We start from the raw sequence: 13,844 nt of genomic DNA on the forward strand, positions 1-13,844 counted from the left end.
AGTGGCCAGACAGTAGGGCTCTGATTTCAGCCTCTGCAATCCCTGCTTTACTGGAATTTAATAATCATCACAGAATCATAGAAATGTACAATGAAAGGGACTTGGAGAGATTAACTAGTTCATCAACTAGTGCAGGAGCTATGGCTGTTGTGGGTGTTAAGGAAGTTGCAATCTGCAGCAGAAAGGAAATCTGTGCTACATCTTTGATTAATAGAAACAGGCACCATAAATTACTTCTCTGGAGATGCCATGTTGGCTTTGCTGCTTCAAACAGGATGCAAGGGGCTCAGTATGTTTAGCTAAACAGAGAAGGTTAAGGGGTGTCTTGATCACAGTGTGTAAGTACCTTTACAACATCTGTGTGGCATGCTTTGCATCAACTGGAAGGATAAAGTTCTTGAGAACGAGGTTCTTGAGTGCAGCCGCCCTGCAGGGACAGAAGCCACGTGCATCATGTCAGTTGCTCTGGGCTGGTCATGCATTGAGGATGGATGACACCAGAATGCCAAAGCAGTTGCTGTACGATGAACTGAGGAGATAACCGCACGCTAAGCATAACTTTAACATTGAGGACAACTAACCCCTGGAACAACTTAATAAGAGGCATGGTGGATTCTTCATCACTGGCCATTTTTAAATCAAAATTGGATGTTTTCCTACAAGCTCTGCTCTAGGAATGATTTGGGGGCAGTTCTCTAAACTGCGTTACACAGGAGGTCAACGTAGCTGATCACAGCTTGGAATCTAGGATCCGCACATGTGCGTTAAGCAGGAGGAGCGGCTTGGAAGGGCGTCTCTCAGAGAGGTGTCTGAATATGGGAGATCCCAGCCATGTTGAGTATTTGATTTTCACAGTTGTGTGTCGAAGCCAGTGCCATTCAGGTCTCTTCAGCCTGTTTACCCGCTTATATTACTGGGAGAGCTGCTCAGAATTTTTATTTTTTCTGTTTGATGGGCCAGGGGAGCGGGGGGGAGTTTGAAATTTTCCACTAAAATGTTAAGTTTACAGCAAAAACCATCAAATGCTGAAATGTTTTGTTTCTGAAATGCTGCCATATCGGAGTTGTAGTTCAAATGGCTCATTCTGCCATTCTCTCAGGGTAGCGTGCTCTCAGTGGACTACATGTCCTATGATGCCCCATGGTGTCTCTTCAGGGTGAAGGAGGCGGTACATCGAGGGATTTGGGCTTGAGGCTTTATGGGAAATATAGTTCAGCTAGGGAGCCCAGCCCAAAGAGAGAAAAAGGCACTGTTGTAGAATCAAAATGTTTCTGTTTTGGGATTTTTTTTTTTTTTTTTTTAAAGAAAATCTCAATTTTTCCCCCTAGGAAATGGGTACTATTTGTGGAAAATATTTGTTTAGTCAACAGCTTAATTTTCTGTCAAAAAAACAAAAGGTGGTGGAAAAGTTTTTGGTGGAAAAGTTTCAACCATCCCCAGTTACTTCTCCTTTCACTAGCTCTGAATATTTATTGAGCTTGGACTCCTGCGAGAAGGGTAGGTAACCCTATTTTACAAATGGGGAAGTGGGGATGTGTTGGCTGTGCGCAAGGTCACACAAGTGACTCAGCAGCAGGACTGAGATTGGAGCACAGCAACCCATAGCTTCCAGCCCTGAGGTCAAGTTCTTCGACCTGTGTCTTCTGAAGTCTGAAAAATGCCCCTGGGGAAGTCAGGAAAGAGCTGGTGGGGCCACCAGGAGCCTCTCAATTGTTCTCTGGAACCTCCACTTCCTATAGAACCAAAAATCCCTCTTACTGTTCTGATGATCCAAGTAACTGCTGCAGCAACCTCTGCCAAAGTTTGCAGATAGCCTGAGCCAATGGCTCTGAGAAGGTGAGATGGCTGAAGTGTGACTGCAGCGACAATGCTGCTGGAGTCTGCAGAGAGCAGGAGCAGATTGCTCTGAGGATGCCACTAGCTAGATTTTCTAAAGTGTGGTTAACTTTGCTAATGCTCCTCAGTATGTGTAAGGTAGGAGGGGGAAAGATCTGATTGCAATGAGTTAGCAGCGTTGGGTAAATGGTGCAGGAGGGAGCAGATGCCTAGAGGACTGCAGGAGATGTATAAATGAAGATGTGTATGTCTTAAACAACACAGGCTGAGGAAGTGGGTGCAATGGCCTTCACTTCCATTTTCTTTCCGTCCAATCACACCGTTCGTGCTCAGCTCAGACTTCTGGGCTGGAGCCAGGAATCCCTGGGTGAGATCTTATGGCTTGTGTGTGACAGGTCAGATGGGCATGCTGGTCCTCTCTGGCCTTAACCTTTGCAAATCTGCTTTCATATAGGCCACAAGTCCTGAGGTAATGGCACCTCTGATCCCTTCCCTGCCTCTTTGAGGGGCCCCCCCTCAGGTCTCAGTCCTCCAGCACTCACCTTTCTCAGGGCAGAATCCTGCGATCCACTTCTTCCATCTGGGGGGCTCAAACTGCAATTCCTCTGCCATTCATTGTGATCACCATAGTAGGCCTGCTGAGTATTAGTCCAGCACCCACAGTCCTGCTCTCAGGTGGCAAAGACAGGGTTAATCTGTGACCATCCAGCCTTCCCCAAGTAAAGTACTATTTACTCAGAACAAAAGCATTATGAAAAAGCATGTCCTCAAATCAACTGTGCATGTGTCGGTCTGAATGTAGAAAGAGGTCACTTGCCTTCCCTAGGGAGAGTCTGGCAGGTTCCAAAGCCCTTCAGATCAGAAAGGGCCAGAAACCCTCTGCGGCCTCGCTTCTTAAAGCCTGAGTCCTGGGATCAGGCCATTTGCAAAAAAAAAAAAAAAAAAAAAAAAACCACAACTTTTTTTTTTTTTCTTTTTAAAAAGAAAAAAAAAAGACACCACCACAAACAACAAAACTAAAGTTTCTAGCCCTAGTGGCTGCAGAGAGAAGTTGGAGCAGGTGATCCTAGCAAGGGAACAAAGCAAATGACAAGGCTCAAAGAACAATCTGGGGTTTTCTGTGGAGGCCAGATGGGAATGGCTGGTGGGACTGAATGCTGCCCGAGACTATGACACCTCTGTGGGGAAGAGAGAACTCTGCCCCTGCAGAGGGGCTAGAGTGCGGGGCTTAAGATCTGCTTGTGGAAGGATCCAGGGAGACTCCAGCCCCCTTGAACTGTTAGCCGAGCATTGCTGCAGTGTGAGGGCCTCTCTACTCCGGTGCTGCCATTCTGGATCTGTTGAGCCAGGACAGAACCACAGGGAAGTTCTCCTGCCCCTGAAGTTTCCGGCTCTCGGTCAAGGTGTCACGGAGTCACTAGGGTCATGCTCTGGAACTATTCAGTATGAAGCCAGCCAGGTCTCTGGGGGAGCATGCCTCCTCTCCCTGAGCGTACTGTTCCCAGGGCAAGAAGCTTACACAGCTTCAACCTTCCTGGGTCTGACCTCAGAGCATTCAGCATCCCCTTCCACGCCATGCACTTCCCGCAGTGAGTCCGCCTGGCCGGGGCTCCTGCGGAAGCCAGAGGCCCTGCAGCCCAGCCCTGCAGTCAGACGTGACTTTGCCAGTATATAGAACAGAACGGTTTATTTGTTGACGGGAAGGTTGGGGGGAGTGATAGCTCAGTGGTTTGAGCATTGGCCTGCTAAATCCAGGGTTGTGAGTTCAATCCTTGAGGGGGCCATTTAGGGATATGGGGCAAAAATAAGAGATGGTACTTGGTCCTGCTGTGAAGGCAGGGGACTGGACTTGATGGCCTTTCAAGGTCCCTTCCAGCTCTGAGATAGGTATATCTCCATATGAAAAAAAGAAAAAAAAAAGTACTTATGGCACCTTAGAGACTAACAAATTTATTTGAGCATAAGCTTTCTCTGTTATTGGGGCAGGAATAAACTGTTATTATCCTGATTATGTGAATCAAGGACAGTGGAACTATATTCAGCATTTTGTTATGATGGAGGGACTCGCCATCAACTAAGCAGCACTTGCTAGCAAGGGTCATGGGTTCCAAAACCCAGTGAATGCAGAGAGGCGCTGGGGACAGGTATTAATACTTGGTAGCATGGGCCCCCTGGTGAGGGCCTTACATGCTAATTGCACTGTCTCCTGTCTCCACTGTAGACTATCAGAGCTAATTTTGATTCCATTAGGAGTCTAGTACAGGCTGCTGAGCTGAATTCACTTTGGGCGAATGGTGCACCAGCACCGAGGCTCCCTTACTACATGCTGAAATCACAAAAGAGCTAAACTTACTAAGAGCTGAAATCACTGTGTTTTGTGTAGTGGGGGAGCCTGAAGATATATGGCGGAGCAGTTTGCGGGATGGCGAGCAAAGCAGCTGGTGGAGCAGAGCAGTTTGCAGGACGGCTGGTGGAGCAGAGCATTGCAGTTTGCAGGATGGTGAGCAGAGCAGAGTGGCTGGTGGAACAGAGCAGTTTGTCGGATGCCTGGAGCATCCTCCTGGGGGCGGCTGGCAGAGCAGAGCCCCATGGAGAGGTGGGGCAATCAGCTTTGGACCATGTAAGGTGCCCCTTAACCCCTCCCCCCCCATCTCCACCCAGTTTGGGAGGTAAAACTCTGCAGATAAACTTTCGAACTCTGGGGCTGCCCTGACGAGGGACAGAGACTTTTGGGTCCTTGGACTTTTGGGTTGCTAGACTCAAGAACCAAAGGGAAACGACACACCCCAATTTGCTTGGGGTGGGTTTTGCTTATGGATTGTGTTATGAATCCTGTTGGTGGTGTTTCCCCAACATAATGTCATTGTTTCTCTGTTATTAAAAGGCTTTTTGCTACACTCAGACTCTGTGCTTACGAGAGGGGAAGTATTGCCTCTTGGAGGCGCCCAGCAGGGGTGATATACATTTGTCCCAGGTCACTGGGTGGGGGCTCGAGCCGGTTTTGCATTGTGTTATTGGAATGGAACCCCTAGATACTGAACCCAGCCCTTGTTGCTGCCAACTCTGACGGGCAGAAGGGTTACACAGCGATGAACATAATTTGTTGGGAAATAGTCAACATAGTTTTTGTAAAGGGGAATCATGCCTCACCAATCTACTAGAATTCTTTGAGGGGGTCAACAAGCATGCGGACAAAGGAGATCCAGTAGATATGGTGTATTTAGATTTTCAGCCTTTGACAAGGTCCCTCACCAAAGGCTCTTAAGCAAAACAAGCAGTCATAGGATAAGAGGGAAGGTTCTCTCATGGATTGCTAACTGGTTAAAAGATAGGAAACAAAGGGTAGGAATTAATGGTCAGTTTTCAGAATGGAGAGAGGTAAATAGTGGTGTCCCCCGGGGATCTGTACTGGGCCCAGTCCTATTTAACATATTCATAAACGATCTGTAAAAAGGGGTAAACAGTGAGCTGGCAAAATCTGCAGATGATACAAAACTACTTAAGATAGTTAAGTCGCAGGCAGACTGTGAAGAGCTACAGAAGGATCTCACAAAACTGAGTGACTGGGCAACAAAATGGCAGATGAAATTTAATGTTGATAAATGCAGAGTAATGCACATTGGAAAACATAATCCCAACTATACATATACAATGATGGGGTCTAAATTAGCTGTTACCACTCAAGAAAGAGATCTTGGAGTCAGTTCTCTGAAAACATCCACTCAATGTGCAGCAGCAGTCAAAAAGTGACCAGAATGTTGGGAATCAAGAAAGGGATAGAGAATAAGACAGAAAATATCATGTTGCCTCTATATAAATCCATGGTACACCCACACCTTGAATACTGTGTACAGATGTGATCGCCCCCTCTCAAAAGATATCCTGGAGTTGGAAAAGGTTCAGAAAAGGGCAACAAAAATGATGAGGGGAACGGAATGGCTTCCGTATGAGGAGAGATTAATAAGACAGGGACTTTTCAGCTTGGAAAAGAGGCGATTAAGCAGGGATATGATAGAGGTCTATAAAATCATGAGTGGTCTATGAAAGGAAATAAGGACATGTTATTTACTCAAAATACAAGAACAAGGGGCCACCAAATGATATTAGTAGGTAGCTGGTTTAAAAACAAAACCAAGAAAGTATTTTTTCATGCAACACACTGTCAACCTCTGAAACTCCTTGCCAGAGGGTGTTGTGAAGGCCAATACTATAACGGGGTTCAAAAGGGAGCTAGATAGGTCCATCAATGGCTATTAGGATGGGCAGGAATGGTTTTCTTCCCTCTTGGCTTTGCCCCCCTACCCCCTTCAGAGTCAGGTGAGCATTACCTCATTGTAGTCCCAAACTGACCAAAGGAAGGGGGGTGATTCACTCAAGAATCCAACAGTTCCTTTGTTGCTGCCTAGGCCAGTGTCCTTTGTTCCTGTAAGGCAGTGCTGGATTTGTCCCATCCATGCCCTGATGAGGTGTGAACTGCCCCTCTGCTCTTGGAGAGTTTTTGCTTGAGCTTGTTTTAAGCCAAGACGACACATTTTCAGTCTCATAACTATGTACATGAAATTACAACCTATAACATCACTATAAAAACAATGATCAGTGCATCATGAATCTTCTGAAGACACCCAACACGACAAACTTTGCATTGGATACCACACAATCATATTATAAGGCTGAACGCGGGAAGGCGGAGTGTTCCCCTGAGATACTGAGTGTCACAGGGTGGAGGTGCTCTGGGGGCAGAGTAAGGCTATGTGGCACTCCCTCCCTACCCTCCGTGGAGGCTGGCCTGAGCTCTGCTGTGCTTCCCTCCTAAATGTGCCTCTGTACCCCTTTAGAGGGACACCCCAGTTTGGGGACCACTGCTCTAGTTCAAATCAGCAAGTGACCCGTGCCCCATGCTGCAGAGGAAGGCAAAACCCCGCAAGGTCTCTGCCACACTGACCAGGAGGAAAATTTGTTCCTGACCCCAAATATAGCAATCAGTTAGACCCTGAGCATGTGGGCAAGACCCACCAGCCAGACATCTGGAACAGAATTCTCTGTAGTAACTCAGAGCCCTCTCCACCTAGTGTCCCATCACTGGCCATTGGGGATATTTGCTGCTAGCAGTTGCAGATCAGCTATATGCCATTGTAAGCAGTCTCATCCTACCATCCCCTCCATAGTCATATCAAGCTCAGTCATGACGCCAGTTAGGCATTTTTTGCCCCCACTGCTCCCCTTGGAAGGCTGTTCCAGAACTTCACTTTTCTGATGTCTAAAAAACCTTCCTCTAATTTCAAGCTGAAACTAGCTGATGGGCAGTTTATAGCCATTTGTTATTGTGCCAACATTGGCGCTTAACTTAAATAACTCCTCTCCCTCCCTGTATTTATCCCTCTGATGTATTTAGAGACAGCAATCACATCTCCCCTCAGCCTTTGTTTAGTTAGGCAGATCAAGCCAAGCTCCTTGTGTTTCCTCTCCTACAGCGGCGTGTTTTCCTCTGATGTCCTTCCAAATTGCCCTTCTTTGCACCTGTTCCAGTACGAATTCAGCTTTCCTAAACGAGCAGCTCAGAGTGATGGAAACAGGCCCCCTAGATTGAGCAAAGCATTACAGGCTGCAAGGGACAATTCTCCAAGCCACCTAGCATCACTAAATCACAGCCCTTGTGCCTGGTCCCATCTCTCGGCTTTTGGCGTCATCATGTGGCGGTTTGCTGTACTGCATGAGACACTGGCTCCCATCTCACCCTGCGCCCCTGACAGTGTTCCAGCAGAAGGCAACAGACACTCAGCAGAAGGCAGTGACAGGAGAAGCTGCCCCCAGGGAACCCGTCTTCCTACTGCTCATGAAATGCAGGCTGGGTTAGCAAGCCCAACACTTGGTTCTCCCCTCCCTGCAGCTCTGCGTAAAGCCAGTGGCTGTGCTTAAGCTCTCCCAAAGCTGGACTTGACAAAGTCAAGGTGTAACCCCCACACTCCCTGAGTGGGGAAGCTCAGTGGGAGATTCAGCAGGCCAACCCTCCGGGCCAGGTAAACACACTGCAATGTCTCGATACCCTCCAGGCAGTGTTACTGATGCTGAAGTCAAAGCCGCTGCTGGGCCTGCAGTCTGTGAGTTGAGATAGACACTCTGCCACAAGTGCTGAGTGCCTGATCAGCAATTTTAGAGATGGCTGTGGCATGGGCATACCAGATATTAAAAGGCCCAGTGTTAATTTAAACCATTGGAATTGAGATGCAGGAGAGGGCAGCAGGCTGTTCAAGGCGGACGTCCCAGATGCTAAATGAGGCAGATTATATTTAGTGCTGGGGTGAGGCAGGGGGGGAAGGGGAGTGACAGCAACCTCGGTTAGGTTCTGAGTCACTGCAACATTTTACCAAATAAGGACATGATGCTTTCCCCTTTCCAGCCCTACTGTGGAAAATGGTGCACTCTCTTTCACAAGCACTTGCCAGGCTTGGAAAGGGAGGCCTTTTCCACTTCCTTGAAAGATAGATTGGGGGGGGGGGAGGGGGGGAAACGACAAGGTTAGCTCCCCACTGGGAGTCAAATGCAGAATCTTCTGTTTACAAGGCAGCTTAGCTGCGGTGCCAAATTCTGGGGGCTTGTTCCTGACAATGCTTGTTGTTCACTAAAGACAATACAAACAAGAACCCAATTTCTCCATTTCCTGCAAGGACCTGCAGTCAGGAGCTCTGTGCATGGCAAGACATGGGCCTGTGGAAAGGGCTGCTGGCGAAGGTTCTGATGTTGACAGCCATGATTGTGTAGCGTTTCATACTCTGCCACACAAACTGCAGCCATCTCAGTTTGAATCAGTGTCATGGCAACTTTTCTCTGTGTCCAGACTTTGGCAAAATACCTTAAATAAGCAGTTAACAGGAGCTAATAAAAGGAAATGCTTTTCTGGGGAAAATGCCAGATTGTAAGGACACAGATTATTTAGAGCAAATGGCTAAAACAGCTGTAACCCTTCTGCCAGTTGGAGTTGGCAGCAACAAGAGCTGGGTTCAATATCTCGGAGTTCCTTGTCAACAATGCAACAAATAACCAGCTTGAGCTCCCACTCGGTGACCTGGGACAATTACACACCACACTCTGGGCACCTCTAGCGGGCAATACTTCCTCTCTCGCAAGCAGAGTCTGAGTGTAGAAAAGAAACTTAATAAAAGGAGGGAAGTAACCTGGCATCAATTTGGGAAAATGCCAGAAGCAGGATTCATAAACAAACCACGAGCAAAAGCCCCACCCCAGAGTATGTTAGGCAGTGTCCTTTCCCCTCAGGTTCTTAAGTCCAGCAACCAAAAGTTCCTTTAATGTGTCCCTTCCTTTTCCCCACCCCAATCACAGTTGCTATCCTTGGTCAGTGCAGACCCAGAGTTCGGAGGTGTGTCTGCAGGGTTCACCTCTCACTGTGCTGGGAAGGGGGACAAGGAGGCTCCTCTCCATCAGCCACTCACTGCTCCACTGTACCTCTAGTCAGCTACTTCTCTTTGCTGAGATGTCTTTAGGTCCAACCACTTAACACAGCTTTCAGTGATTTGAGCTGTTAGTGGGACAGCCTCAATCAGGGCATGCCAAGCACAGTTCTGCTGCCCTTAATTCACACAAGGGCAACAACCTTAGTGCCCCTGCCCCAATAACCGAGACTTGTGATCCATGACCAGCCAATAGTGACCATTTGGGCAAAGCAGTCCCATTATGCTTTGCACCTAGGCAGGGTGGGTGTGCCCATGTAAACAAGGTCAGCTCCAGAAGTTATGTTCCCCAGCTCATCACTAGATGTCAGGGGAGAGCTCATTCAGACTCTGCTTACGTAGCAAAATGCCCAAGCACAAGATTTAACAGTAACAATGGGCCAACAATAAGGGAGCTTGTGAATCTTTTGTAAGACACTAACTAAATGAGGGCTTGTTCACTCAGGAGGCCCACACAACACAAAAGCGGTCCCCAGGATGCATTCTATGAAGTACAAGCTACACAAATACGGAAAGAAATTAAAGAACTCAAAGGAGAACAAGATCCAAAGGAGGAATTAAACCAGCAAGGCAGGGAAGGCATAAATGCATCCGATGAAGTGAGCTGTAGCTCACGAAAGCTTATGCTCAAATAAATTTGTTAGTCTAAGGTGCCACAAGTTCTCGTTTTCTTTTTGCGAACACAGACTAACACGGCTGCTACTCTGAAACCTCTCACTTACAGTCTGCTTGAAATGAAGGGAAGGCTGGGAGATTATCAGACAAGATTCAGCCAGTACGAGGGACTGAGGTTAAGCAGGTGGGGACAGGCTGTGAATCTTAAAATAATTTATTGGGTAGCCCAGGAACAGGGAATTGCAGCAAAAAGGGGCATCTAGCAGATCACTCAGAATGTAGAAAGGAGGATGAGGTATTAAAAGAACAGGCTCAGGTTTTACAGGAACAGGTAGCAACTGCCACTCTCCTCCCAGAGCTGGGATAAAAATCGAGACACCCTAGTGCCCAGCCCCACTAAATCAGCAGGTCCCAAACTGTGGCTCACACCACCAGCAGGTGGATTGCGGCAATCCCTAGCGTGTGGAAGATGCCTTTGCTCCTCATATTGTGGCCTCTCATGTATGTGATGTGCAAGGTCACGATGCATGAAGGACGCCATATTGTTCTTTAAAATGGCATCCTCTGCGTAGCATGACCATGAGTGCACCATATTTACGAGGTCACACTGTGTGGAGGACACCATATTGCTCTGCAAAATGGTGTCCTCCATGCTGTCTGGGGTACTGGGAGGAAATAATTCTTTAAAATATTTTTTTAAAGTGTTTTGGAACTGCTGCACTAAAAAGTTTGGGAATTGCTGCACTAAATCCCACTCCCCTCCCAGAGCGGATAATACACAGGAAGACAAATATTTTTATTTATTAATTCCAGTTTTTCCTTCATGTCCTTTCTCCATCCAATCTCCCCCCCCGCCCCTTCTTTCTCTTGCACTCCTCCATTGCTCAATGCCTGTGTTGTGGAGTAATGCCCTCTTTAACCTTAGTGCAGGTTTCCCCCATGAAAGAGAAGGCTGTGGAGGGAAAGCTTCAAAGAAGAGGAGCTCATACTCATCATTAGGAATAAGGCCTAGGTCCCCCATGAAATCCAGTGTCAGAAGCCTCGATTCTTGGCTTGGTATTATACGGGCAAAGGCTCCCCTGGTACCGGTGGTGCTGGAAAGTACTGGAGCTCTAAAGAAAAAAGAGCTCTGACAGGCCCCCAGTACTGTTTATGAACAGGGAGGGTAAGGATAAGCACTATGCCAAACTGGTCTTACCTGGCACAGCTCCGTCATCGATACCTCCCCAATCGGCACCCTTGCTACCGAGCAAACCAAGGGGCCAGACGTTATTGGCCCCTGCATTGGTACACTCCCAGTCAACAGTACTTTGGTGACCATATAGGTACCGGGTATCTCCTACTCAGTACCACAGGAATTCAGGTATTCTAAGGACTTGTCAGTGATGGAGGAACCGGAGTCTTCACTGCCTACGAGTACTGACAGGTTTCAGAGTAGCAGCCGTGTTAGTCTGTATCTCAAAAAGAAAAGGAGGACTTGTGGCACTTGAGACTAACAAATTTATTTGAGCATAAGCTTTTGTGAGCTACAGCCCACTTCTCTAAGGTGCCACAAGTCCTTTTCTTTTTATGAGTACTGAGTGTCTCTCAATACTGAGACTCCTCTCTCTGATACTGCAGAACTCTCCACCCTTTTCTTCTGGTGCCCCACGGTGGAGGATATCAAGGAGAATGAAGGAGACCTCTAGTCAGTCTTCTCCTATCCAGCAGTATAGGAACCTGCTCTTTGACACTTACAGGAAAGAGTCTCATGCATGACAACAAGGGTGGTGGAACCAGTGGTTAACATAGGGCTACTCCAGCCACTTTATGTCCCTCCCTTCCTTTCCTGTCCCTTTTCAGGGACTCCTCTCATGAGCTTTTATTAGAGAAGAAGTGAACCCTCTCCTTTGCTTAGGAGCCATAGAGCCGGTCCGACCTCCTCAAAAGGTAAAAGGATTATATTCAAAGTTTTCCCTTGTGCCAAAGAAGGATGAAAGGTGGAGACCAATCTTGGATCTAAGACTACTAAATAAATTTGTAAAGTCTCAAAAGTTCAAGGTGGTGACTCTGGCAGCTCTAATCCCTTCACTAGAGGGAAGAGATTGGTTTTTGGCTCTCAACCTACAAGATGCCTAATTTCACGTAGCGTTACATCCATCACACAGGAAATACCTATGTTTTATTATAAAACCAGAATAATTTTCAATACTGAATATTTCCCTTCGGTCTCTCTTCAGCCTCAAGGGTGTTCTCAGAGGTCCTGGCGATAGTGGCTGCTAACAGGAGAGGCCAGAACGGGGGGGGGACCAGGGAGCTATGGCCCCATCACTTTTTAGCTGCTGTAAGAGTGAGCGGGGGGGGGGGGGGGAAGATGAGTGAGAGGGGGACAGGGTCTTGGGGGAAAGAAGCAGCACTGAGGTGGGGCCTTGGGGGGGGAAGATGGTGTGAAAGCTGGGCCTCGGGGGGGGGAAAAGATGGTGTGAAAGCCGGGCCTCAGGGGGAAGGGGCATTGCAGGGGGTGGAGCCATGGTTTGGGTACCAGTGGTCCCCTCACTTTTAAGGAAATGCCGCTGCTACTGACTGCTTACCTCCACACACCCAGCTCAGCAGTTATCAGACCAATTCTAGTATTGAATCCTTAACTGGTATCCAAAATACTGAAGCTGCCTAATTTCATTGTGAGCTCCCTTGAAGGAACACTGCCCATAGCCAGGAATAATTAGTTCCTATTGTCTAGCCTAAAGAAAACCCCTGAGTCAGTTTACCCATAACAAATCTAGTGTTCTCCCTTGAACCATTGTTGTTTCCTTACAAAGACCCCTACCCACACTCAAGTTAGTGTTCTGCTGCCTGGATTCAAACTCTGAATCAGTTCCACTGGAACGTCATCTTCTCCTGACTGATCGTGCTGGGGGCTCTGCCTCTCTCAAGCACTTAGGACCCTGAGCTACCACCATCACCTGGGAACCCTGACCAGTTCAAGCTTCATGGATTGGTGAGACCGCAGCTCTCCCTCTGTTTTCTTTTCTACCTCAGGTAGAACTTTTTAAACCTGATTTGTTTGATCAGTTTTTGTAATCTTTAATAATGTAACTTATGTCTGTTTAGGGTCTCCTTGTGTGATTATCACTATTATTCAATAAATAACTTATGGTTAATATACATCTCTCTTCTTCCCATTTACTCTGCAGCAATGCTCTTTTTACCTAAGCTAAAGATCCCTGTAGCTCTCAAAAATACTGTGGGGTTTGCTCATCAAGTGGGTTATGACCAAAACAATTATGATGTGAAAGTGGGGTTAGGGATGTGCTGAACCTGTGACATGTGAGGGAGGCAGCTTGGAAGTGCTGCTCGACCCAGACTACTGAATCTAGGGGCATATAAGGGTGGCAGCTTGGAAATACTGCTTGACCCAGCCCACTGAATCCAGGGACATAAGGGGTCAGCTTGAGTGTGCTGATTGACCCAGTCCACTCACACTCTCTCTCTCTGTGTGTCCGTGTCCCCGTCCCCGCTTCTGGGGCTGGAGGAACCCAGTCCTGGGGAATGCAAGTCCTGCAGGATAGCTCCTTAGGGAGGGGACTTGCAGAAGGGAGAAGTAGAACTCCTTATGAACACACAAGTGACAAAAGCAGTACATTGATAGAATTACAGAACCCCTCCCCCCAGAAGAGTAACCCTAATAAATGGGTGTACCCAAAGTAACAGGCACATCTGGTAACAAGACTGTTCCCTGCTGTGCCCCACCCAGAGGATCCAAGCCCCAGACTGTTCAGGTCATCAGCCCAGCCAGAAGGCCTGGGCTAGAGACTACTTATTACTTGGCCCCACCCTGAGGGGCAGAACCCCAGACTGTGGTGACTGTCCACCCTAGCCAGGAAACTAGACTGAAGACTGTTTCTGACTCTGCCCCACCCAAAGGGCCCGAGCTATAGACAGTTAATT

The sequence above is a fragment of the Dermochelys coriacea genome, chromosome 6 (assembly GCF_009764565.3).
Source record: "Dermochelys coriacea isolate rDerCor1 chromosome 6, rDerCor1.pri.v4, whole genome shotgun sequence".
NCBI lineage: Eukaryota > Metazoa > Chordata > Testudines > Dermochelyidae > Dermochelys > Dermochelys coriacea.